Source organism: Triturus cristatus, chromosome 5_2 (genome assembly GCF_964204655.1).
Source record: "Triturus cristatus chromosome 5_2, aTriCri1.1, whole genome shotgun sequence".
Taxonomy (NCBI): domain Eukaryota; kingdom Metazoa; phylum Chordata; class Amphibia; order Caudata; family Salamandridae; genus Triturus; species Triturus cristatus.
This window is the reverse complement of record NC_140588.1, coordinates 619,030,390-619,056,000: the sequence shown is the minus strand read 5'-3', so window position 1 is coordinate 619,056,000 and position 25,611 is coordinate 619,030,390. Positions and strand designations below refer to the sequence as shown.

Genomic DNA, 25,611 nt, shown 5'->3' with positions numbered 1-25,611 from the left:
AATAACGAGCTAGACGCTTGAGACGGGAGACGAAGTCGCCCATGGGTTCGTCTCGCTCCTGAGACGCAAGGTTGAATGTGTAGCGCTCGTAGTCTAGGTTCCGTATGGGAAGGAATTTCTTGTTTAATGCTTCTCTTACGCTCTCATATGACACAGCGTTGGCTGGAGGTAGGTCTTTGATGATTTGTCCAATGTCTTTACCTACAAGGTTACTCAGGGCTATGAGTTGTTGGTTGGAGTCATGGACCTGTGACCCTTTCATGAAGTCCTCAAAGTCCTCAAGCCAACTCTTCTAGTTGCTGGTTTTTGAAGAAGGTGTAGTTTATGAGGAGACTAGTCAGGCAAGCCCAGATCAGGTTGCCATAATATACCCTTGAAGACACAATGGGTTGGGTAGTGATGTTATGAAGGCGGATGGGAGTCGAGGCAGCCCTTTACACCAAGGTCTGAGGACAAGAAAGCCAAAAGAGGCTTAAATGATAACTCAGAGTCTGAACGAACTCCATGGCTTATTGCTTGAATGACATGGCTAGGAGGGGAGGCCACTCAGAGCTGAACCAAAAAGCCCTGCCAAAGCTCAGTAACTCAGTGTTATGAGTGTTTCACTTTAGGTGGCTGTCGAATTTGCATTCTGAGTTAGCAAGAATACAGTCTGAGGAATGTTGCTGAGCCGGAGGATCAAGTCTCACAGTGGGATGTGTATTACTAGTCTAGCAGTCACACCTAAGACCAAAATAAGATGCGCTATAAGAGCCATACGTTGTTGAATATTGTAGGGGTTAGGGCACAGCCTTGAGAAGGCCTCACATGGTAGTTCATGGAAAGGAAACAAAAGGGAGAAAGGGAGGCAGCCTATTCCCAGCCTAGTCAGGTAGAAAAAATGCAATTCAGCCATCATCTGGGCCTCCCATCTCAAGATCTTCAAGTCTGGTGACAAGTAGTGGATGGGAGATAGTATCAGAGGCTGCCAAGTGGTCAAGTGAAATAAGTGCTGCAGAACCACAATAGTTCAACATGGCTCCGGGTCTTTAAGAGTAAGAATAATTTGTACCATGGTTGGTAGAAAAGCCATCTAGGGCAGGTTCAAGTAAGGAATTACAAGAAGGCAGTTAACTGAGACTTTGAAAAGTTTCAATGACTTTCACATTAAAAGGAAGAAGGGAACTATATCCATGCCGTGAAGGGGAGAGCCTGATCTGATGGACTACATTATTGTAGAAATAGATTCTTGAGGGTTTTTGCGTTTTAAAGTCATCATTATATTAAGAAGCAGAATGTTGCAGACGTGCAAAGGAAATCTTCCTTGCATGTAAAACTATGTTGCCAGCATAGGAAAGCCATTTGTTAAAAATTGTGCGCAATAATCAAAGATGCAAACATGAAAATAGGAGTGGCAAAACTTTGACAATTACAAAACTGCATCCGGGAGTCAATTTCCGCACAGAGAAACATCCTACAAGCCCAAATCGCACTGCAAAGCAGCATACATGCAGCCTATCCCTTACCCACAAAATTGCAAGGTCTAATGCAGCACTATCAGACATGCAGCTCAAAGACTATCCTTATTTTCTGAAATCAAAGATACCTATTCTTCAGAAACTGCAGCAGCGAAGATCACAGCAACAGGCACCAGAAAAGGAAAAGATATTGTCCAACACATACTTGAAAAATAGTAACATCCATACCGTAAAAAAAAAAAGATCATGAATAATATTAAAGTGTTTAGAGTTACACCACCCCACCAAAGAAGACAGCAGACAGTTGCAGAATTTGCACGCAGAGAGATAGCAGCATGGGCCACCCTCCTGAATGCTCCGCACGTATTCACACAACTATCCAGGGAATCAACAAGCAACTGTTCCAAAAACAACACAATGGATGTGAGAATCCTATATGAACATAATTTCCTGCAAGTAGGTGCTGATCATCACTCCTTTACCTGTTCACCAAAGAGTGCCACCTGGAGCACCAGAGTATACAACCATTGTGGTGTATGGTAGCACCACAACTACAGCTCTGGACAACATTAGGGCACAGTGCCATTGTCTCAACAGTGCAGCATGTCCATTTCAACTGAATACACAAATGAGGCCTTTCAAAAAAAATGCTGCACCTGTGCTCCTTACAAGTGGGCCCACATTTGAATACTGCAAAAGATCATGCCAAGCAGTGCCCAAATATCCCACCATCTCTTCTCCAAATAACAGCCACAGAAACAAGAACAGCTGCAGCCCATGAAAAATGCAACTCATCTAACACATCACATCAACAGTATAGATTGCCTCGTTCAGACACACTACCAGACAGTTGGAAATGGGGGTCTCTAGTTGGCTGTAGCTTGCACCCTATCCAAGTAGGGCCCCTTATTCTTATTCTAGTGAGGGTAAGGGAGTTACACACCCAAGATAACCTCTGCTCGCCCCCTTGGTAACTTGGCACGAGCAGTCAGGCAATGTGTAAAGCATTTGTACATACACATGCAGTAACACAGTGAAAACACTATAAAAGGACATCAAACCAGTTTAGAAAAATATTCATCTGAGTAAAACAAGACCAAAACAACAAAACTCCACTGACACAAATCAAGATATCACTTTTAAAAGGTTTCAAAACAGTTCACTCCACAGGAAACTATGAATGCGTCACTTTTATCAGATAGTACCTGGGATGCATCAAAATCAAGGACGAAAACAGGCGCAGGGGAAGTGGCACACTGTAAAAGCAAAGCAATGCATTGGTTCCTTACTCCCAGGAGAGGTGTTGTGTCAGTTCCTTACTGAAGTGCAGAGAAGGTGATGCATCATTTCCTTACTGTGAGGGAAGGTGATGCGTCGGTTTTCAGACATGCGGCCCCGGTTCTTTACTGCTGGGCATCATCAATGAAGAACTTGGCGCACAGGTGCGATGCGTCAAAAATCCAGATGTGCTGGGTTGATGCAGCAGTGAAACAGGTGCTGCGTCGATTTTACAGCCGCAAAGCAGCTGATGCATCAATTTTTTGTAGCGGCACAGTAGGGACTGAGTTGGAGTCAGAGCAGGTGCCTCGGACGACGGAGACACGGTGCTCAGGACTCAGGCTGCTGCGATCTCTTCAGCCGCATGGCAGGTGCTGCACCGATTCTTCAGCCCCACCACGATGATGCATTGTTTTTTCAGCCGCACAGCAGTGCTTGCTTCAGGAAAAACAGGTACTAAAGGTCGATGCGTGGATTTTCTCAGTCCTTTGTAGCAAAAACCACCTCCAAGGGCCCAGAACTGGAATTGGCACCACTTGGCAGGTCAGAACTCCCGGCAGAGGAATACAAGGGCAGCAGATGAAATCTTTGATGGCCCTGAGAATTCTTAACAGGGGCTGGCAAACACAAGCCATTGGAGAACCTTGGCAAGCATGGTGTGGAAAGCAAACTCCAGTCCTGTCACTGCCCAAGACAGAAGCAGCAATCAGTAGGCCAGCACAGCACAGCAACAATCAGAGTGGCAGTTCTCCAACTGGGCTACTGTTGGCTACCTTGGGCCTACCTTAGGGGGGCCTTACCTATACTAAAAGGTAAGGTTTGGGCTTGGCAAGTGGGTACGTGTGTCAGGTCAACATGGCAGTTGAAAACTGCACACATAGACACTGCAGTGGCAGATCAGAGACATGGCTGCAGGGCTACCCATGTGGGTGCCACAATCAGTGCAGCATTCCCACTAGTAGCATTTGATTTGCAGGCCCTTGGCACACACAGTGCACGTTACTAGGGTCTTACCAGTAAATCAAATATGCAAATTTGGATAACCAATCATAAAAACAATTTATACAGAGAGCACTTGCACTTTAGCACTGATCAGCAGTGGTAAATTTCCCAGAGTTCTAACACCAGCAAAAACAGAATGCAGAACTCAGTCAAAAACAGGGGGTCAGAAGCAAAACAGTCAGGGGAAAAACACGCAAAAGATGGCAGGTTGTTGCAGGGATTCTGCACATACACAGAACTATGCTCAGGATTATGGGACCTTCGCTTATCGGGACTGTGCCTTCCTACCGCCTTAGTTCCCACGAGCCCGGACTGACTAGCTATAGTGTCTCACTTGCCCTCCTACATACTCACAGAGAAGCAAATGATTAGACACCCCAGGACACAACACTCCAGTATCTCTCAAGAATCACGGTAACAAGACACACCTTTTCGCTCACACTCTCGTACCTATCCACAATATGATCTGACTGAGACACGAATACAGTTTAAAATGTTTATTTTAACTATCATGCTCTAACATGCAGTATACGTGCCACAACAAGCAGAAAAATGCATAACACCAATATAGTTAGCATTGCAGCAAGGCCATACATCATAAAGGGAGATGTCATCTTACACAGATTATGGAGAAGGGACGATGGTACCTAGCCTCCTTCCCATTGGCTAAAAGGAGTATTACTATATGATAGAAGATCTCTGGGCTTTGTTAGCAGACTCCATACCTTAGACTAAAGATGGTATTTCTACATCGAAGGTGCGTGTTGCTCTTCTCCCTGGAAAGTTCCTTCTCCAAGTGTGTGTTGCCTAAACATGTATCCCTGTAATATCAAAGTACGAGCTTCCAGCCGCAGCATCGTTGATGTGTTTTGTCTAGGTGCTAGGGCCTGACCAGAACAGAAACACAAGGGGCAATGTTTATCGACCTTGCTCACAATGTTCAGATTAAACTCCAGGACAAGGCAGAGAACGAACACAGCAAAGAGTTCTCATGTAAAAAGCATAAACAGAGTCTTGCAAAAATAAAGCTTTGTAGTAACGTGCGCAACAGCTGCATCATAGCTGATGTTCTCATGCTAATTTTGTGATGCCGACAATATCCCTATCGGCCACATGACAAGGTCTAACACATACCCACACTCTTACAAAGTAAACTCATGCGGGACATGGCAGGGACAGGCATGAAGACCCATAAATAAAGAACATCAGACATTTCAAGTGCTAAATGGAAAATTATTTCCTCAGGATGCATGGAGAGATGAAGCCAACACACATAGGAACAAAAACATTGCCTGGAGGAAGATACCGGGAAGACAATAAACCACAGTAATGTACTATGCCAATTCCGTTATGTTTAATGACCCAGGACACAAAGCAACAACAGTAGCCTACATCTGCAACACTTCAGTATTCAAAGCACTATGCAAAGATTAGTAGCTATAAAACATCAGGAAGGCAAATCAACAACGCTGCACCATTACCTGCTATGCCCCAGCATTTAACACGCTGCGTTAAAATGAGTTTCTGTAATGCCCTGGCATGTAAAGGAAAACACTTGGTCAGTGTCTGCAGTTCTCCAACATATAAAGCACCTTTCTCAGGATGATGTCTGCAGTGTGTAAGGAAATTCCTCTTTTTGCATGATCACTGTTAAATATGGGGTCTCTACTTGACAGAGGTTTGCACCCTATCAAAGTAGGGGCCACCACTCTTGTCAGGGTAAATCAGATACATATCCTAAATTAACCTAGGCTTGCCTTCTGGTAGCTTGGCAGATATCTGTCAGGCTTAACTTAAAAGGCAATGTGTAAAGTATTTGTGTAACACTTAAATTACAGTAAAGCAATGAAAACACCACAAAAAGACTCTACAAAGATTTAGAACAATAGAAAATATTTATGTTTAAAACAAAAGCAAAACGACAGAAAATCCAATCAGTATAAGTCAAGATATGAATTTTGAAATATTAAATGTGAAAACAGTGCTTAGAAGTCACTAGCGGTCATAAAGTTACTTGAGGTCACGAGTCAAAGTGATCCAAAGTCAAAGTTCAGGGCGACCGCGATTGAGGTCAGGCCGGCTACAGGACCCAGACGGGTTTGCTGACAAAATACCTTGGATGGAGCTTTTGTCAATGTCAAGAGTCTATTGCATCATCGTAGAGCCATGGAAAGAGGGTCCTGTGTCGTTGTCAGCTCCGTTAAAGTCAATGCAAAGTTTCATCGTCGAGCAACCTCTGCGTCGCTGTTGAGTATCACAGGCTTTGGATTCTTCATCATTAAGCAGCCTCTGCATCGGCATCGAAGGGCAATGCGGCAGAAAATCTCAATCAGTCGAGGCAAGCAGAAATCAACTGCAGAGCCCACGTCTAAGGTCCAGGACTGGAGACGGCACCTCAGGCATGGGTAGAACTCACAGATGGCAGAGTTCATCAGCACCAGCAGGATTGCAGGGAGTCTTGTGTGTCCCTGTGACTTCAGAAAACAGAAGGCAAGCCAGCAAGCCCTTGAAGTGAATCTGGGTTCAGGTGAGATAGGCCTAGTCCTTGTCCTCAGCAGGGCAGAGATCAGCAAGCAGCAAGGCAGCTTAGCACAGCATAGAAGCAGTTCCTCACAACAGTCAGTCAAAGCAAAGTGGCAATCCCTTCAGCACAGCAGTCTTTAATCCAGCGAGAGTTTTTCCCAGACCTAGTAGTGAACTGGTTTGGTAGGGCCAGAGTCCTGGTACTTATACCCAAAAGTGCCTTTGATGTAGGGAGACATTTCAAAAGATTTCTCTGAAGTGCACATGGATCCCATTCAATCAGCCCTGTTTGCCAGGCTGTCTGTGGGGTGAAGTCAGCCCCTCTCTCTTTGTGTGAGTACAGAACACAGCCTATCCACCTCTCCCCCTTCCTGATCAGGAAACAAGGGAACTGGAGGCCCAAATAACATCTATGAGGACCAGTTGCCCCTTTCTTCCTGACACTGATTTTGCCACCTCTGAGGTCAGAGACTACAAAGGTAGTGCCAGGGGTCGCAAGGAGCAAGCCAGGGGACAACTGCAACCCCTAAATGACGTCCATGGTAGTCAGCTCCTTTGTGTGAGGACAGGACATAGTTTATTCAGATGTAAGTGTGAGCCACCTCTCCCTCTTCCTGCCCAGGAAGGCTATCAGAATGCAGTTGAGTCCTCTTTCACATACAGCCCTTGCTGTGTTTGTGATTGTCTAGAGGAAATGCACAAAGTTTAGCTGTCACCCAGCCCAGACATGCATTGGAGACAGGCTGCAGGCACACAGAACAAAGTTAAGAGCAGGGAAATATCCACTTTTTAAAACTGGCATTTCTAAAATGATAATGTCAAATCCAACTTTACTACTAAAGATGATCTATCACCACCATTTCAAAGATATTAAACATGAAGTAGCTACTCCTTTCCAATCATGAACTACAGTTTAAAGGTGTTTTAAGGAATCCCCAATGCTAGCCGAAAGAAGGAGTAGGCCTCACAGCATTAAAAACAAATGTAGCTGTTTATCCCTGCCAGGACATATAAAACTCAAAAGTACATGTCCTGTCTTTTAGTTACACAGCACCCTGCCCTTAGGGTCACTTAGGCCTTACATTGGGGGTGTCTTAGGTGTAATATAAGAGCAGTTTAAGGCATGGCAAGTTGTTTTAAATGCCAAGTCGAAGTGTCAGTAAACTGCACACACAGAAGCTGCAATGGCAGGCCTAAGACAGGTTTGAAAGGCTACTTGTGTGGGTGGCACAACCAATGCTGCAGGCTCACTAGTAGCATTTAGATTACAGGCCCTGGGTATATGGTATACAATTTGTCAAAGGATTTACAGGCAAAGTAAATATTCCAATCAGGTGTACAACAATGTTACCATGTTTAGGGGAGAAGCACATGCACTTCAGCACTGGTTAGCAGTGGTAAAGTGCTCTGAGTCCTAAGGGCAATAAAATGATACAGCAACATTTTGAGGGAAGCAGGCAAAACATTGGGGGGAAACCACCCTAAGGATGACAGGTCCAACAATCACCCCCAAAGTTTTGGACTGATGATACTGGGTTTTTTTACTCCAAGACCGCACTGAGTCCTGGCAAAATGGCCTCATTGCCATTGTTCTGACCATTATAAAGGGTATGTTTGATTGGCTCTCACAATTAGCATACATTAACTTGTAAGTCCCTAGTATATGGTACCAGAGGTACCCATGGCCCGTAAGTTAAAGTGTTCCTTGTGGACTACAGCACCTATTGTGCCAACACAAGTGTGACAAAGCAAAGCAAGACTCCCAGCCTGCCATTTCTGGCTTGCAGAGCAGTTCTTGAACTGATAACTCGAAATTGCAATTTAAATTAATGACAATATTTCGACCTTCCTAGTTAATGTAATTAACTCATCTCTAAGGCAGGCCTATTGAGCCTTATGGCAGGGTGCTGTATATTAAAATGTGGGCTATGTGTTTTTGTGTGTCCCATCAGTAAAAAAACACAAATTGCCCTTTTTGCTGTAGACAGAGTAGCAGCCCCATTGGTGAGTGCAGGGTTACACGTCGATAACTCAGTTGTGCTTACTTCTGAATGGGACTTCTAAAGTTGTTACTTCAAGGTAGCAAAAGAATCATACATTGAACCCTACTTGCTGCCCAAGTCAAATGTAATTTATTTTTTATGTAAATGGCAGCTCTAGAAATTTTTCGGTGTTTAATGCAACTGCAATTTACAGCGGATCATGTTTGTTTGGTCATAATAGTGATGCTCAGAGTCACTTTCACTCACTAATTTTGCACTGATGTTTCGTTGAGCACTGGTGATGAAGCATGTATATGGAGTTTCACAAGTAACACAGATTCAGCAGATGGTAACCAGGAGTCACACAGATGTTTTTTTAAATACCTTTTTAACATCTTTCACTGATACCTGGCTTTCCTCCTTTAATTTCTGACACAATCAAATTGTTGCCAGTAAAAGTCACTGTTCTCTACAATGGCAGTATATCATTGCATTTTCAGCTGCCCCTGAAGAAGGGTGGAAGTATCCGAAATGCATTGGGATCTACAGACAAGTCATGATCTCGTACTGTTTTATTTGTTGAGAATGTACCTAATTGCAAACTAATGTGATGTAACATAGTTTGATCAATAACACATTGTTTTGTGAATAATATTTTGTTGATGCGCTAAATACTATTTGGGAAACTATCAAAATCTTATGTGTATTATTGATTGAAAATTCAAAAGTATGGATTACAATTGAGCCAACAGGCTTTTATAGTAGTGCGCTTTGAATCTAGGATACCTTTGGGTAAACTAGTATAGTTCGAACTCTAGAAAGTTGCCACTCTGTTGCACATGTTTTCTAGTGACAGTTTACAGCTGATGACCATGAGACAGCCTTCTGCCCTCTGGGGGGAGGTGTGAAATACTCTCAGGAAGGAACACAAAGGGCCTGTAGTTGCGAGAGGTGTTATCTCTTCCTGGCAAGAAGGCCAAACGGGGTGTGAGCCCAAAAGGCGAACTTCAAAGAGGAAGCCACCTTTGAAAGGCAAATAGTGGGCACACGTGAGAGGGGCAGCTCTTTATTTCTGGTAAACAGGTTGGCATTAGGGACAGAGATGGAGAAACCATTGCCAAGCCAGTTTTGGTAGCCACACCTCTAGGGTGGGCTACCCAGGTCCACACCCCGTGGGAGGGGTTCTGCCATCTTGAGAGTGGACAGAATATTGCATTCTAGGATAGCTAGATGGCAACTGTCACAGCAAAGAAAACAAAAGTTAGCATTTGCTAACTCTACTTATCACCCACTACTCAAAAAGAAAACCTTCCTTATAGATAGATATTACAGACCCCAGAAGGTGCACAGAGAATGAGGACCATTTGGGGCAAGGCCGGAAGTTACAGGAAAAGAACTATTAGAACAAATGGAAAATGGAAAAACGCCAAGTCCAAAATGCTATTAAGAGAGCATCTTATTTCTCCCAGTTGTGTGTGTCACTACTTATAATCCAATGTCAAATAAAATGAAAAAGATGCTCAAACAATTGGCATATTCTGCTATCTTTGGACATCCAGCCACCTCTGTGTGCGTTCAAAATAGGAAGGAATTTAAGGAACTCAATAGTCAGAGCCATTCCATATTAAGAGACTAGTAAACAGATCACTCTGTATGGACTCCCAATAGTGAAAGGACATCACAGATATGGATCGACCGTATTTGTAGTCTCACACAAAACAGCACTGAAGTTTAAATTGCCATTAAAACAATACAACAGAACACATTTTCAAATTGTAACACCACAATTGTCACTTATCCTACCACAATTGCCACTTATTTCACTTATTTACACATTTCAATATGACAAAACTTAATTGGTATAGCTTCACAAACTGGTATGAATCAAATTATACAACACAATCTAGGGCTAACTGTGACGTTGCAAATGCCTCACTAGCTACTCATTACATGGAGACAGGCCATTGACAGTATTTGACGTACTCTGGACCGACCGAAGAGGGGGAGAAAATTAGCATGCTTGGAATCTTTTTTTATTCACAAACCTGACACTGTTAATAATGGGATAAATAATGCAGATGAATTAATCAGCCTTATATTCTATGGTTATACATGAGCTTACAAGATCCTGTTGTACACAACCAGATCTAGGTAGGGTTTTCGAACCAAATGTAAATGACAAGACCTTCCTATGATTAAGTTAATGCACTGTGCGGCATATTAGAAAGAACTAAAAAGATGTACTTTAGTATAAAAATCAAATCAGAGGCAATTTATTTGCGTTTGCAACAGTTGCCAAAAACATACTGTTGTTACAGTCTAGTGTTAATAAGAGAAATTATATTCTTCATATTAAAGTGATAAAGTTTCATACAGAATGTCATTTTAATTTTCTAATTGAATATGTTGCCACTGACATGCTTAAGACGACCTTTAAGACCCGATTATGATTTATTCACAAACGTGAATTGGAATGGCAGTTCTGGATGAAAATTAAATCTTGTATCACTTCATCATTCATCATGTTGCTGCATTTTGTTTAAATAGCCGTACATCGATAAGAACAATAATGTTAATACTGCTTTGTAGCATTGATTGAGAAGTTATGTATATGGATCTTTCTCAGAATACCATTAATAATGAGACTAGGGAAAAGGGGCAAAATGGCCGCGAAAAAACGCCACGGAAGGACCTTTCGCTCCCTTCCAAAGTCCCCTGCTGGTAATGCTGAATGAACTGTAAAAGATATGCCACGCTAGTTTCGTACTGACCTCATTACGCTTCCAGCGAGTTTCCCGCTGAGCCCTGAGCTTCCCGGTTGTTGTGCTAAGGAAAACCTGCAGACCCGGGTTTCTGGATTGGATCACCTCCCGGCTCACCAGCGCTACCGCCATAGTCCTTGTGGGAGGTCTCACAGCTGTGTACACTTCCCGGTCCCGTCGCTGCTCTCACAGTTTGTGCAGCGCGCTGTTCTATCCTTCCGACGCTGGGTGCGGATGAAAATGGCCCCAAAATCGATAAAAAACTTTAAAGAGCAGGGTGTTGTGGATATAGATCCAAAAGAAGCTGCTGGAGGATCCAAAGGTCGGAGGGAACAGAGGAGAGAGCAACCAGGAGGAGTGGTTGCGGATTCTGGGACAAATCAAGGTCAGACACGAAATGGCGGCCCCAAAAAGAGAAGTGAGGTGGGCAGAGTGGCTGATGCTGGTGTAGTCGGAGTAGCAGGCGGGACAAGATTACGGACGGCTAATGCTAGCGAGGGCGTTCTGCGTCAGCCATCGGTAATGGAGGCATTTGGGATATCAAGCATGATAGCGGCAGTCCCGGGGAATAATTTGAGCTTACCTGCTTGCTTGCCCCCCTGGTCTGACTGTATCCCCGCGAACCGAAGCTGCTTCACAGGTGTGTGATCCAGTTCCATCTACGGTTAAGATGGCTCTATCTCTACCGCTCTGGTGCATTCTGGGTCCGGTAGTTCTTCTGCTGTTCTTTTGCCTCAGCGGGGTAACAACACTGATAATACTGAACTGGACCCAGAGTTAAGCAATATGAGGCAGCTGGCCGTGGAGGCTGATCGACCAGCTGGACTAGTTGGACCGCATTTAATGCTGTTATTGGAGGGGGAGAACCCTTTCACAAGGTCCTGTGAGATGAGCGCCAAAAATAACAGCCAGGGCAGTGGCAGTGGCGAGGCGATAAATAAGGATATAAGCTGCTGTCGCAACATTGTCTTAACAGGTGACACGAACGTAGAAGGCGAGCCTGAGGCTGTGGTGTCGCTCCTCCAGATAACCCATGACAATGTATGCACATCCATTCAGATTTATCGCAATGTGGAACCATCTGATGTTAAGCCTGGAAATATGAGCAACACTTCCTGTGAGCTAGACAACCAAGGGTCTGGTTCCACCTGGCCATGTGCTCCTCTGCTCTCACCGGAGGGCGATACAGTTTTTTCACTGAATGATGACTCTGACACATCCCAGATCAGTGAGCAGGAATCATCACAGGAGAGTGTCTATGGAGAAGAGTCCCCGGTAACGCAGAAGCAGCATCACAGCCAGTCCAAGACTCTCAGGCGCCAGGCCAGGACTAAAGGTCGATCCTCGGACTCAACTAGCAGACGGCTTGAATGGGATTACTCTGCTTCAACTCTGATAACCTCCTCTGGTAGCGGGCTCGGGGGAGACAACGGTACGAGCGGAACTAACGATCCAGGCAGTGCACCTCCACCACCAACACTGGAGTTACTTTATACAACTCTTAAACAGATGCAGGGCGAGGCCCGGCAGGAGAGCAAGAGATCGCAACTCGCTACCAAGAAGCTTCAAGGGGCAATCCGCAAGACGAACAAGCTATGTTCTGATATGTCCGAACGGATAACCCATGTAGAAGCACGAACTGTTGCCATGGAGGAGGAGGTTGAGAAACTGCATATATTTAAAGCTGCTCAGGAAAAATATTCACGGGATGTGGACTGGAAACTTAAGGATTTTGAGAATCAGCAGTGCCGAAATAACGTCCGGCTACTTGGCCTTGAGGAAAAAGTGGAGGGGGAGGACATCTTGGCGTTCGTTGTGAAGCTATTGAAGGCTGCTTTTCCAGACCAGGCCCACTGGAATTGGGAGATGGAAGTGCAGCGGGCACACCGCTTCCCAATGTTTAGGAAAACCCAGCCCAATAGCCATGGAGACCGACCCAGAGCGATTCTGATCTTCATCGGCAATTTTTTGTTAAGACAGGCAATCATTGACCGAGCCAGACCGGACTCCAAAAGAACAGTAGAGGGGCATACCTTCTTCGCTCGGCCGGATTTTTGCCATACTACGGTTGAGTGGAGATGGAGGCTACGTCAGCTGATCACCCCATTTCAAGGGGTGGGCTGCGATGCCTTTTTGCTGTTTCCTGCACGGCTCAAGGTTATCCACAAGGGCCGGGTTAGAATGTTTCTCTCGGAGATAAAAGCCCAAGAGTTTCTCACGGATATAACTGAATCACGAGGGGCGAGGGCTTTGACCAACGTAGCCAAAAGGGATAAGGGTGATACAGGGTAGGACTGATGTGCTCTCTAAGATGACAAAATATTTCCCAATATGATAAATTTTCTTGCTAATTTAAGGGGCTGAGGGTGGCGCACATAATTATCTGTTAGTTTGATGTAAGGATGTTTTTCTTGAAGTATTGAAGTGGCTGTTCCTGGGGTTACTTGGGGGGAGGGAAGGGCACTGGCGCTGTCTATTTAGGAGTTGTCTCGGCCATATCTAGGTCATGGCTGACCTAATTGCCTGTAAGGGAGGCAGGGGGGGTGGGAGATTTGGGGTCCTTGTTGTAGGGGGTGGTGGGGGTTCAGCACAGGTTAAGCTGTTTCAATTTGTGAGGCAAGTAAAGGGGCAGCAGAATTGGATTCAAGATGACTTGGTCAGGTTACTTCAGGAGGCTCGTATGATGAGCATGAATGGCAAGGTAAGGTCCGATGTACTAGCAGTAAAATAGGTTTATTGTAAGGAAATAAGAAATGCTAAGACATGAATCTGCGGGTTTTGACAGTGAATATTTGTGGGCTCAATGACCAGAATAAGAGGAATAAGGCAGCAATTTGGTTGAAATCCTTACGTGTAGACTATCTATGCATTCAAGAAACACATATAGAGGGCAACAGAGCTCGCATAATGGAACAGCTTGGTTTTAAATTGTTGGCACATACCACACAGGGCTCTTGAACTCGGGGGTGGCAATTCTTACTCGGAGGAATGATGTGAGGGTTCTCAGAAAGTCAGTAGATCAATGGGGTCGGTGGGTAGTGATTGAATGCTTGCTTAATAATTTTAAATTCACAGTCTGTTCATTGTATGGCTCAACATGTGCTGACCCGGAATTGTTAGGAAAATTAGATTCCAGCTTGGCAATGTGGCCTGCTCCGATAATCCTATGCGGGGATTTTAATATCAATGGCTTGGGGGTACAATGGGGCACTCAAGGAAATAATGATTCGGGACAAAAGAGAAAAGTTGGTCTTGCCTTATCTAATTTAGTTTGTATTAATGGTTTGATAGATGCATGGGCTTATTTGAAACCTTCGGAAGCAGGTAACACTTTTTTCTCGGCTCCGCACAAAGTTGTTTCCCGCCTGGATTATTTGTTTGTGTCCAATCAATTCATTACTAATTTAGGGATTGAGAAGCATCCGCGTATTAATTCAGACCATAACCCACTAGTTTTGACGGTTAATTTTACGCTGATGGAAAAAAAGAAGGTTGTCTGGACTTTTGAACGGAGGTTATTATATGATACTGATTATATTGTTTATATGAAGGGATGGATTAAGGAATTCTGGGATTTTAATCGGGGGAGCACCAGGGTTGGAATCGTCTGGAATGCTTTTAAGGCGGGGGTGAGAGGGGAGACTATAAGTTTCAGTTTTGCGTCGTCAAAAGATGGAGCGACTTAGGGAATTGGAAATAAGGGAGGAATTAAATAATCTTGAGGAAATATTAGCCACTGCCATCAGCACTGGAGAAGTGCTAGATAGAATACTTTTACAGTTGGCTATTTAAAAGGCCGAGGCAGGTGATCATTTGGCTAAAAAAGCAGCTGAGATCGATCTGTCTAAAAATCAACACTGCTATGAATTCAATGAGCGCGTGGGACATACTCTGGCCGTAAGTGTTAGGCAAAAAGTGTCAGCTGGAAGATTTCTGAAATTTATGACACTGGCAGGAAGGTTATCACAGACGCAGCAGGTATTCGGGAGACCTTTAGGTTTTGTTATCAGCAGCTATATACCGTAAGATCAGTCGCTGCGCCTGGGGGTATCCGCGAATATTTAGATAAAGTATCTACACAGAAGGTTGATCCTATAGATAGAGAGGAACTCAAGAGGGTGTTTTCCCAAGATGAAATAATGGGTGCTTTACAAGATTTGCCTTCTGGTAAAGCTGTCGGCCCTGATCAGATCCCGTTGGAATTCTATAAAATGTTTAAAGACTCAATCGGACAGGATGTTATAGAGGTTATGTTGTTAGCTCAAAGGGGTGGACCTGCTCCTGATTCATGGGTGGGGGCAGATGTCGTTATTTTTTGGAAAAAAGATAAACCAGCTAAAAAACCCAGTTCATACCGCCCAATTACCCTAATGAACAGTGATGCAAAAAAAAAATCAAAAATGTTGGCTACGCGATTAAATGGTATTTTAAAAAAACTATTCACCCTTGCCAACATGGGTTCATCATGGGCCGCGGAACAACACAACAAATATGGTGGGTGATCACTCTTTTTGACGTGACGGAGATCTCAGGAGACCCCATGGCCGTTTTGTTATTAGTTGCTGAAAAGGCATTTGATAGGGTCTCCTGGGATTTTCTCTGGGAAGCAATGAGGTGGTTTGGGCTAGGGGAGGGATTTATTAAATCTGTCCAAGTGCTATATGTGGCCCCCACAGCTCGACTGAAGATTAATGGCAACTATACTTCCCCTTTTAATATACAGAGGGGGACCCGGCAGGACTGCCCTTCCTCCTCTCTGCTGTTTGCTATCTACATGGAACCCCTGATATGATTATTTGAGGCTAACAACGGAATTCGTCCAGTTGTAAGTCAGGGGATCGAATCCAAAGTCCTTGCATACGCCGATGATGTGGCTATTTTTACCACAGATCCACAATTGGCGCTGGAAACGGTTGAGTCAATTGCACTAGAGTTTGGTATCTTCACTGGGTATGCTCTTAATAAATCCAAGACTCAAGTTATAAAGAATCGATCGATTAACTTTGAAGATCCCCGCGTCACTGATTCGGCAGTTTATTTGGGTATACGAATCACCTCAGATTTAGGGAAACTGGTGGCTGAAAATATGGAACCAGTAATTAGGAAGGCGAAGGTGGACCTTGATAGACTGAATAACCTCCATCTCTCTCTCTCGTGGGACGCTGTAATGTCATCAAGATGATGTTTTTACCGAAAGTATTATATTTGTTTAGGGCAATCCCTCTGGAATTTTAAAAATCTTGGTTTATTATGTTAGAAGGTTTAATCAATCGGTTTATTTGGGCACACGGGAAAACCAGGCGGGCTCTTCGGTTTATGTCTTTATCACGGGGAAAGGGTGGCTTTTCGGTTCCTGATTTTCGTAGCTCCTATTGGGCGGCTGCCCTGCAATATATGGGGATACTGGTAGGGTCGTATCCTGGGGATAGGGAAGGGGAAACCGATCTCCCGGACGTCTACAAATTATTATTGGGCGAAAATGCCGAGAATTGTTTCTTTAAATTCACAGAACCTCGCTACTACAAGCGGACAAAATTTAAGACGCTGATAGCTGCTTTTAAGATTTGAGGGGCGTTAAAGAAGAAGATTGGATTAGGGAGACTCAATCATTATACGGTCTTATTTAAAAACCCCACGCTTCTGGAGATATTCTCTGACGAGATCATGGCAGGATGGGCTACTAAGGGTGTTCAACAAGCTGGGGATGTAATTGAGAAGCAAGGGGTTCGTCAATTTAAAGATATACAGAAGGAGTTTGGGCTGGAAAGAGGCAATTTTTTTAAAAATCTACAGCTTCGTAGCTTCTTCTGTAAAAAAAATTGGGGGGGCTTGTGGGTTTGCTAGTAATATAATAATTGACATTATGCAAGGCAGGACCAAGGAGGCGATCAAGCTGATCTATGCAGAATTGTTATATCTGAAACAAGATGACTTATCTAAACATGAGGCTAAATGGGCTGAGCGTGTGGGGGCTGCCCCCGGTGCACTTTCAAAATCCTTAGAGATGGGTCAGTCGGTTTTATGTATGGCTGGGCTTCAGGCACAACATTTTAAAACAGTTTTTTCTTTATATTACACGCCGGCCAGAATAGCACAGTGCCCTCGATGTGGGGGACTGGAAGCAGATTTGGTGCATATGTTTGCTTCTTGCCCTCGTTTGCAGGGGCTGCTGGATTTAATTATGGAATATTTAGATCATCTACTTGGGGTAAAAACTACATTAACCCCGGAATAAATTCTGCTAGAAATAAGTAGCATAAATCAAAATGAGATCGCTTTTCGATTTCTTTTTGTTGCTATGGCTGTCTTAAGGATTAATATTGCTTCTGCCTGGTTAGACCCCTTCCCCCCTACCTTTCAGCAATGGCTGGCTCGTCTACTTTCCATATACACAATGGAGAGAGCAATTTAGGAAAGAAAGGCAAAGAAAGCAAAACTGCTGGGAAAGCATATTTGGGCACCTTTAATAAAATGGAAGGAATCTGTATAATTTAAGTCAATTGGGGTGGAAACTTAATCGATTCTGGTATAAATTGGTCGAAACAAATTTACGAAATGTGGCTCCGACAAATGGCTTATCTGAGCTTCACTGTATCTTCGCTGTTGATTTTTTTTTTTCTCATGTTGTCTATATATTTGTTTGTTTTTGGGCCCTGCTCTTTGCCTCAAGCATTACATTTCTGTGGTCTTTGTTTTTTTCTTGATATTATTTATCTGTGCTGAAACCCCTTTTGAAAAAAGGGAAAAATCTCAATAAAGATATGTAAAAAAAAAAAACAAAAAAACAGAATACCATTTATAACATATACTTGCCATGCCAGGCTTGGGTAGGCATTCTAACGTTATAAAAAGCCAACCAGTTTGTTCCAGATAGCCCATAGGCTTAGTAGACCTTGGACCCGAGCTCAAGAGCATGTCAATTAGTGTAAATCTACTTCATAGCAATCTAACAAATGTGCCATTATGTATGTCATAGCTCAGTTAATCTCCCCTTTGAAAAAAGACAGATTGCGCATACATCTCCCCCTTACACCAGGACCACATAGCTCCCGGACTCCAAAAACAACAGCTAAACTATCAACATGGTTGCAGCTCCTCAGCTAACTGCCCAGGATCCCAAAGGGCATGCAACTAAAGCTGTTTCCATCTAGACACAGAACGGATTAATCTATATGACATATGGCATGAGCCTCTGCCTATAAGTCCATGCACATTCTGTAGGTGCGGCTGTTTGATTACCTTCCAGATTATTGGTACCGATTTAACTGACTCAAGTTATTACTTCTGGGCCACCTCCTACATTATAAAAGGTCAGTATATATACTTTTTGATCACTTGTGTAAATAAAAGAAGCAGCACATACATTAATATTTCTATTTTAAGGAAATGCATGTTTTTTTCCTAATTATAGTTATCTTTATTTAACAATCATATGTTTAAATCCTCTAACTTTATAACGATTAGAGTATTTTACTCACTAAGCCATCATTGGTTCTGTAATCATAAGAACACTGCCATAACCTAATTGACTTAATTTACTGTTTTTCAAGCCTGGTGCACTACAAATAAGACGAGTCACTATCTCCATTTACTTAGGGCAGTATACAGTTATAAAAGCAAGCTGTTAATCCCTAGCCACATATTTTACAATTTTCAAGCTACCATGCTTAATAACAGTTCGACTTGTTTGTAATTTAAATCAAAAAGCCCTTCTGAAGCGATCATTATCTTTACATCAGATGTGAATTGGAATAACACAATTAAAATATTTGCATGTCACAGTAAGGTGAGTGCAGCATTTAAGTGCAAACGTGTGCACAGTTGTAGAATATCCCAAGGGCATATACCATCATTATGGTTCCTACCAAATGTTTTCACCCTAAATAATTCATAAAGTTTAACCTTGATATTTGCAAACTGATAATACATTTACTTACATTACTTCTCATGGGAAAGCATGTAGCTATAGATATTTAAAAATGCTATTGTTTTCTGTAAAGGCGAATAAAAGGTCGGAATGTTTTATTAAAAAGTATTATATATATATATGTATATGTGTGTTACTTTATATATAGACTAGTTTGCAAATATAGTTCGGTTTGAATTGTAGGTTCCATTTTTATGTCCTCATGAGGCTTATACTTACGAACAGACTGCAACATGTCAATTCTGGGTCTTTGGAGGAAAAGAGAGAAATCAAGAAAATAAAAACTACATTAGTATAGCAAATAAAGAGTTGTGAATATTTTATCATCCTGGTACAATTAACCCAAACTGGAGTATAGGTGTGTTTGTCCACTAGAAGACAATCAGGTGCTCCTTCAGTTATAGAGGAAAAGTGATTAAAAAAATGGTAATCCTCTTTCTAACCGTGTTTAATATAAATACACAAATGATATAAAAAAATATGAACATCTGCATACTCCAGTACAATAGGTTTTCAGGTTCCAAGGTGTGCTATTAGAAATTTAAGTAATCACATTTTTGTAAATAAGAAGGCTTTGAGTGGCAGATTAATTCTGATATGTCAGTGAATTAGCACTGAATTCGTCCTTAATAGAAAGCACTATGCAGAGTTTAAAGCATCTTCTTTCGGGGTTAAGGGGCTTCTCTACGTATATACATCATGGTACAGAGGGCAACAGGGAGATTGATGCTGGAGATTGGGAAGATTCCTGCAGCACCAACAGACCCAGATAGGCCCAGGAGGGTGGCGTCCGCTGCGCCCTGAGTGAACATGACGGCTTGTGGCTCCTCACCAAGGAGAAGGAGGAGTAGTGAGGCACCCAGAAAAACCTGGGGCACCGCCTATTTTGACAGGGACGAGCTGAATAGACCCCAGTGGTGAAGGTCTGACCTGTTCACCCACAATGCAGGAGAGAAGATGTCAAACAACTCCAAAGTAGCCCTGGGCAAGCTGGGCCGCCACCAACTAAAAGGGGCACTGTTCTTGGGGGAGAAGAGTGGTATTACAAGTAAGAAGAATATAAGGAAGCCCAGGGGGATATGAGGTCAAGGCAGCCTGACATAGTGATGGTGACATCAAGTAGTGAAAGGCAGTATGTAGGAGCGGGCTCCTCAAGGAGCGATAGCCCCAATCAAATCCAAGATTCTGATCAGAAGAAGCAGGATTGCTGGTCATACACTCACGCATTGGAAGATGACTCGGCGAGGCATTGCCTGACCTACCATAGTGGGGAACAGAGGGTGGAGGTGAACGAATCACCCCTCTCAGGAAGTCTGGTGGCAGATGACATGAGTTGGGGAAGCAGATGGAGGCGAAAGTCAAAGGCGAAATTGAAGGTACAGGGAGGGATGACAGGTCAGTAATTGTGACTAAAGTAGAGGTGCATCAGATGTACCAAAGGCCAGGGGTTGCTGCTTTTTTAATTAACTCCACGTAGGCGAATAGGCACTATAGTTCACTGTGGGGGTTCACCGCCAATTGCTGTTTTGACTTCTGGTATGTTGTTACATATACCAGAATACCCCACCATTAACTGTAAATAAGTACTCAAGAGTCACATTCTAGGCTTATTTCCAACTGTATTGTCTACCACATACCTATGTACAAACGGTATAACCTACCTTCTTTTTTACAGGTAGCTCCAGACAATAACAGGTATTTTAAGTCAAGAGACACCGACTTGCTATATACTCTTTAGGTATAGCATTCTTTCTTTTTGTAGATAGTTGTTTTTTCCCCTAGGTCCTGATGAATCGCGAGTGTACTAACTCAATGCGAGAAACATGTTGACCATCAATTATTAATACAGGCCACTTTTACATGAGACATTACACTCTGTTGAGTGCTATACACACACGTTTTAATCAGGGAAGGAGGCCCTCAGAATAAAATTGTTTCTTATTAGGCACTCCCAACCCTGTTTCACATCACTTTTTCACATCTACACTATTTAGGCCCCCACACCCGCACTTCACCATACGGCAGTTGGATTGAAGAACTCCGCCAAAGAGCCCCTTTTTAAGGGAGCCCGTTAGGCATTGCACCGCCGGCCTGACGAGGAGCAGCCCATATGATGAAGCATGACACCTGAAAGGGTGTGTGAGGGCATTATTATCCAACAAATGGATTACCAACCATAGACACATGGTGGACTTAGTTGGATCCAGCCTTCTTTTGTGACTATTCTTTCTCTTCATTAGAGGAACAGCAGAAACTTCTCTTTTTTGTAACTCCTATCATTGGGGCACTTTTTCTTGCTGGACCTCCCACTCCCTCGTGAGTGGAAAAAGCCCCTTCGGTCCCTCCCTTTGTAGTTCATGGGGACAAAGAGCCCTTTGGCACCAGGCTATTCACGGGACACTGTAGAGGCTACATGGCAGCTAGCATAGAAGACATCGAGGAAACGGAGGGGTCCTTATTAGAGGACGAAGCTCTGTCAGATGATAGCAAGGAAGCAGAAAGTGGGCGCGTGCGGGATTGAAGTCAACAACAGCATCTGTAGTAGTAGTAACTGAGTGGTCGAGAAGTGATGTGCACAGACAGACAGAACGGGAGGGGGTAGAGACAGGAGGGAGGCGAGAACACACCCCTCAGAGACATAGAGATGAGAGGAGAGACAAGTGACAGCTGTCCTAGGGAACAACAACAGAGAGCAGAGAGACAGACAGTGGAAAACAGACTGAGATGGCCAGGACAGGCCACACAGGAGAATGAGTGTGAGAGGGACTGGTGGGAGGTATGGCGGTGGGACAGGGGAGCAGAGTGGTTAGCAGAGAGAGCAGGAATTTCAATTTAGAATCATTATAAAGTATCTGGCGAAATTGTGTACAAGTTTTTAGAAAACAGGGAACAGACGGTAAAAGTCTGAGAAGTCAGTTGTATTGGGTAAATGGGAGGGCAGTCTGGTGGCCATGGAGTCCCTGTTGTCCGGATACCTGCAGAGAGCAGAGGTGTGAAGATTGATGGGAGAGTTTAGGAATGGATTTAGGAAACCATATCTATGGCTGGGTAGTAGCCGCTAGGCAGAAAACTCGCAATCATTTAGAGACATGACTGAGATTGTTCAGAGCAAGGTAACAATGGACATTCAGGCCAGATGACCCCTTTTGGCAAATTCAGCTTCCTAACTGCATGTTGCCTAAGTGAGGTGTTCTGAAGAAGGCGAATGGCACGCCCAGCCTGGCCCACCACCTTGAGTAGTCAGAAGGCAAATCTGTCAATGACTGCAGTGAACAAAGTGAAGGTTCTGTCTCCAGCTTCAACATAGCCATTGCTATGGGCTGAAAGTTCAGGCTAGGTAATGAGATAGGCATAGGCGATATGAAACCCGCATTATGGTTACTTCTGGTGCACGCAGACAATTTCCTCTTACTATGGATTTAGGTCAAGGATCGGATATTTATTGACAAGGCAGGGCCAATGGACTGCTGTGTTGCTTGTGCGTTTTTGTGCAGTTTTCAGTTCGATCGTGTAGGTGGCAAGGAGGTGACTGCATCAGAGCAAGTACTGCACTATGATGACGTTTTGCAGGTTAAAAGGAAATGGGGGTGGGAAGAATGCAGCCACTTAATAAAGAAATTTGAGGGAGTAACTAAAATGTTTGTAGTGCTGCTGGCTCCAAAAAAGACTGAATGGCAGACTGAATGACATACCCATGGCCATGGTGCCACTCTTGTAGCCTGACAAACTGGAAAAGTCAAGCGGCTTGTTGCAGTTGGTAGTTGGGAGGAAGAAGTGGGAGCATAAGAAACTTCAGCAAGTTCTGGATCACTTGAATTTTGCATGTAGGGTGGTGGGTCTGGACAGGGAGTTCTGCAGATGCATGGCATTTAGCATGAGGAGAACATTGATTGAGAAGGGTGCATCATCCTTAAGAAACATATGACTAATGTTAATTCAGCCATTCAGCTGGCTTTAGATATATATGAAGTAAAAAGCTGCCACACTCGATTCTCTTGTTACATCAACCACACTTTTCGACTAGCTCCTTTCCAGGAACAAGTCTGCAAGATTCACACCCAAAGATCGAACCACCTGGCAGAGGCAGCAGAATAGCTCAATTACATGTGGCTAATGTAACATGAATGGAAATAGCAGGTTCCATGTAAAGTGTCTTTCAAAACAACATCTCTTCCACACCACACACCCCAGGTATTGAAATATCGCCGTCCCACAGGCAATATCAAGAAGCTTTACTGGAGGCCGACTTGGCATAACCACTTTACTTGCCCCAAGAGGGAAGTAAATTAGCTTCCCGATGATAATGTCCCTTGTACAGGATGGGGCAGGCCTGGAACCCTTGAGAACCAGAGGTCATTGTCCGCTTCTGAGTGTGCTTACTTTTCACACGCCCTGGAGGATTCTAATCACTACAAGGAGGAATTCGACTAGATTTACTCTTGTTCTTCTAAGAAGCGACAACCCAGAGGAATAAGGAATAAAAAACACGTTAAGACATAATAACGAATAAAAATTCATCTTAAGCGTTCGCCTCTAAAAGATATTTTAGTCTAGACGCTTATAATCACGAAAATAAAATATAACCCCATGGTGAGTTAAAGCTCATCCTTAAGTGTTCGTTTAATCTGTACCCACTGTAACAATCAGTCAATGTTGGCTGAGATACTGCAACATTCATGGCTTCAGTAAATGTATTACCCCATTACTCAAGAACATGCTTCTCACGTGTTTAGCATGACCAAGCCTTACCGCAGGGACTATCAACTGCACATGCGTGAAATGCTGTACCGCTACTTACACATCGGATATCTGCGCTCCAGATACCTCAAACGCTCAACAACCTGTAAAAGATCTAATTGAGAAGCCAACTGTACACAAATTCACATAAAACGATGCCATTTGAGTGCTTTTAGGCTGACAAGCATGGTTGATTTTACTTGACCACTGCGGGTTACTCAATGCGGTGTTGTGGTTTGATAGACCAGCACCGCTTTGTTCTGCTTTGATAGACGTGCACTGTTTATATACTGTATAAACGATCATGCCTCATGGCTTCCTTGATCACTAGCATGGCTTGCTTTACAGTAGTCGGATTGTAATACTCTAGTTCTTAAAGACTGAGGCATAGCAATGCTTGTGTCATATTTGTTTTTGAACAATATAACTTCCTGTTGAGTTGGTCCTAATTTCTCTCTGCATTAACTCTTGCAGGGTGATGATAGGCACATGATAAAACTAGGGTGCCCGCTGCAGAGTTGCCCCTCACATATGCCCGAATCAACCGAGCTTCAAGCACCACGGGAACTTAGATTTACGGACTGAGAAGACAGATTTGAAATCCTCCAATCCATTTTATTTAGGACGTCCCTTTATTCTCCATCAGGTATACATTCTACCCGCTAAGGCAAAGTTAGAGAAATGTTGGCCCTGTACACTTTTAATAGAGGAGAAAGAGGTAATTTTTTTCCTCAAGTGCAGTATAATTTTTGGAGTCCTGATTCGTGCACAATGGCGTTACTCCGTAACTGACCTACGTGGGCCAAACTACTTATGTACTGTCTGAAGGTCACCCTCAGACAGATGTAATTCTATACTCTTTCCAAATGGGTTGTCCAGCTGACCCTATGAATTTGCATCTGTTAATATTTGTATCAAAACATCTATATTTTAATTTACACTGATCTTAAGGTAATGTTTTTGGAGTAATTGGATAAAGTCTGAAGTCCTAGCTGTAGCCACTTGGCGTCTAATCAATTTATACAACATTAGGAGAGAGCACTGTGTATTTTACAACCATCCAGTTTTGGAGGAAACATTCTAGCTTTCTCAAACAGAGATGAAAACTGATGTGGATAAAAAGAGAAGAGTAGGGACCTAAATGCACCAAGGCTAGGACCATGGGAGCAGGGTGGATCCAAATGCACCGCACATACCACTTTTTTAGAAACATCCACTTGCTGAGACCCCTGTCGGCAAACAACATAATTCAACATCTATGCATGTGCATGAAATGCCTTCAAAGAAGCCTGAAATGTACATTTGGGATTCCGAACAGATTGAACTTATACCACAGTAATGAAAGGTCATGCAAAACTCTACATCTGGAACATGGTTGTTTTGTTGTCTTAATAATATGTATTTTTCAGCTATCATGCTTAGTGTTGTGATGTTATCTACTCACTTTTTTTTATTTTTTTACCGGCTTGCTCTTTAGGTAGAATTGTATCATCTATCCCTTTCTGAAGATGGTCTTGAATGTATTTACAAAATACCTTCCAAACTGGATCCCTTAGGGTGATTTGGATAAAGTGGTATGGAAATGTAACGTGCACGGCTAAGTTCAATGATGATATGTTGAGAGCTCTGCTAGTTTCCAAATCAAGCAGCTTCTTCCACTAAGCTACCAGAGTGTCTGGAGTCACTCTTCCCCAATAATGTGTTATGGGCACAAGAGGCTTCTTCGTTTCTTGAGTGTGGAAATGAGGGGAGTGATTTGTCTCCAGTTTAGGACAGTGGCGGCTCCCCCGCTAAGGCGGAAGAGCGTCGCCCCACATGAAAAATAAAATGAGAATAACATAAAGTTATTATCATTTTATTTTTACGGTAGTGGCACAGTTTTGATTAAGGGTTGGGCTGGGCTGTCAGCCAGCAGGGGGAGGAGTGTTATGTGCACTTAAGTG

The 25,611-nt window shown here is 43.4% G+C and overlaps 1 protein-coding gene and 1 long non-coding RNA gene across 3 annotated transcripts in view; one reads left to right on the top strand and one right to left on the bottom strand.

Moving 5' to 3' along the window:
* The window catches only part of LOC146829086 (uncharacterized), a 210,402-nt gene extending 199,251 nt beyond the window's left edge, over positions 1-11,151 (bottom strand). For both annotated transcript variants that reach the window (XR_014962180.1, XR_014962181.1), the window contains exon 1: positions 11,014-11,151. This is a non-coding gene — a long non-coding RNA (uncharacterized LOC146829086). The remainder of the gene's footprint in view (positions 1-11,013) is intronic.
* The window catches only part of DRP2 (dystrophin related protein 2), a 955,857-nt gene that overhangs the window by 386,009 nt on the left and 544,237 nt on the right, over positions 1-25,611 (top strand). The gene's annotated exons all lie outside the window — the stretch shown is intronic.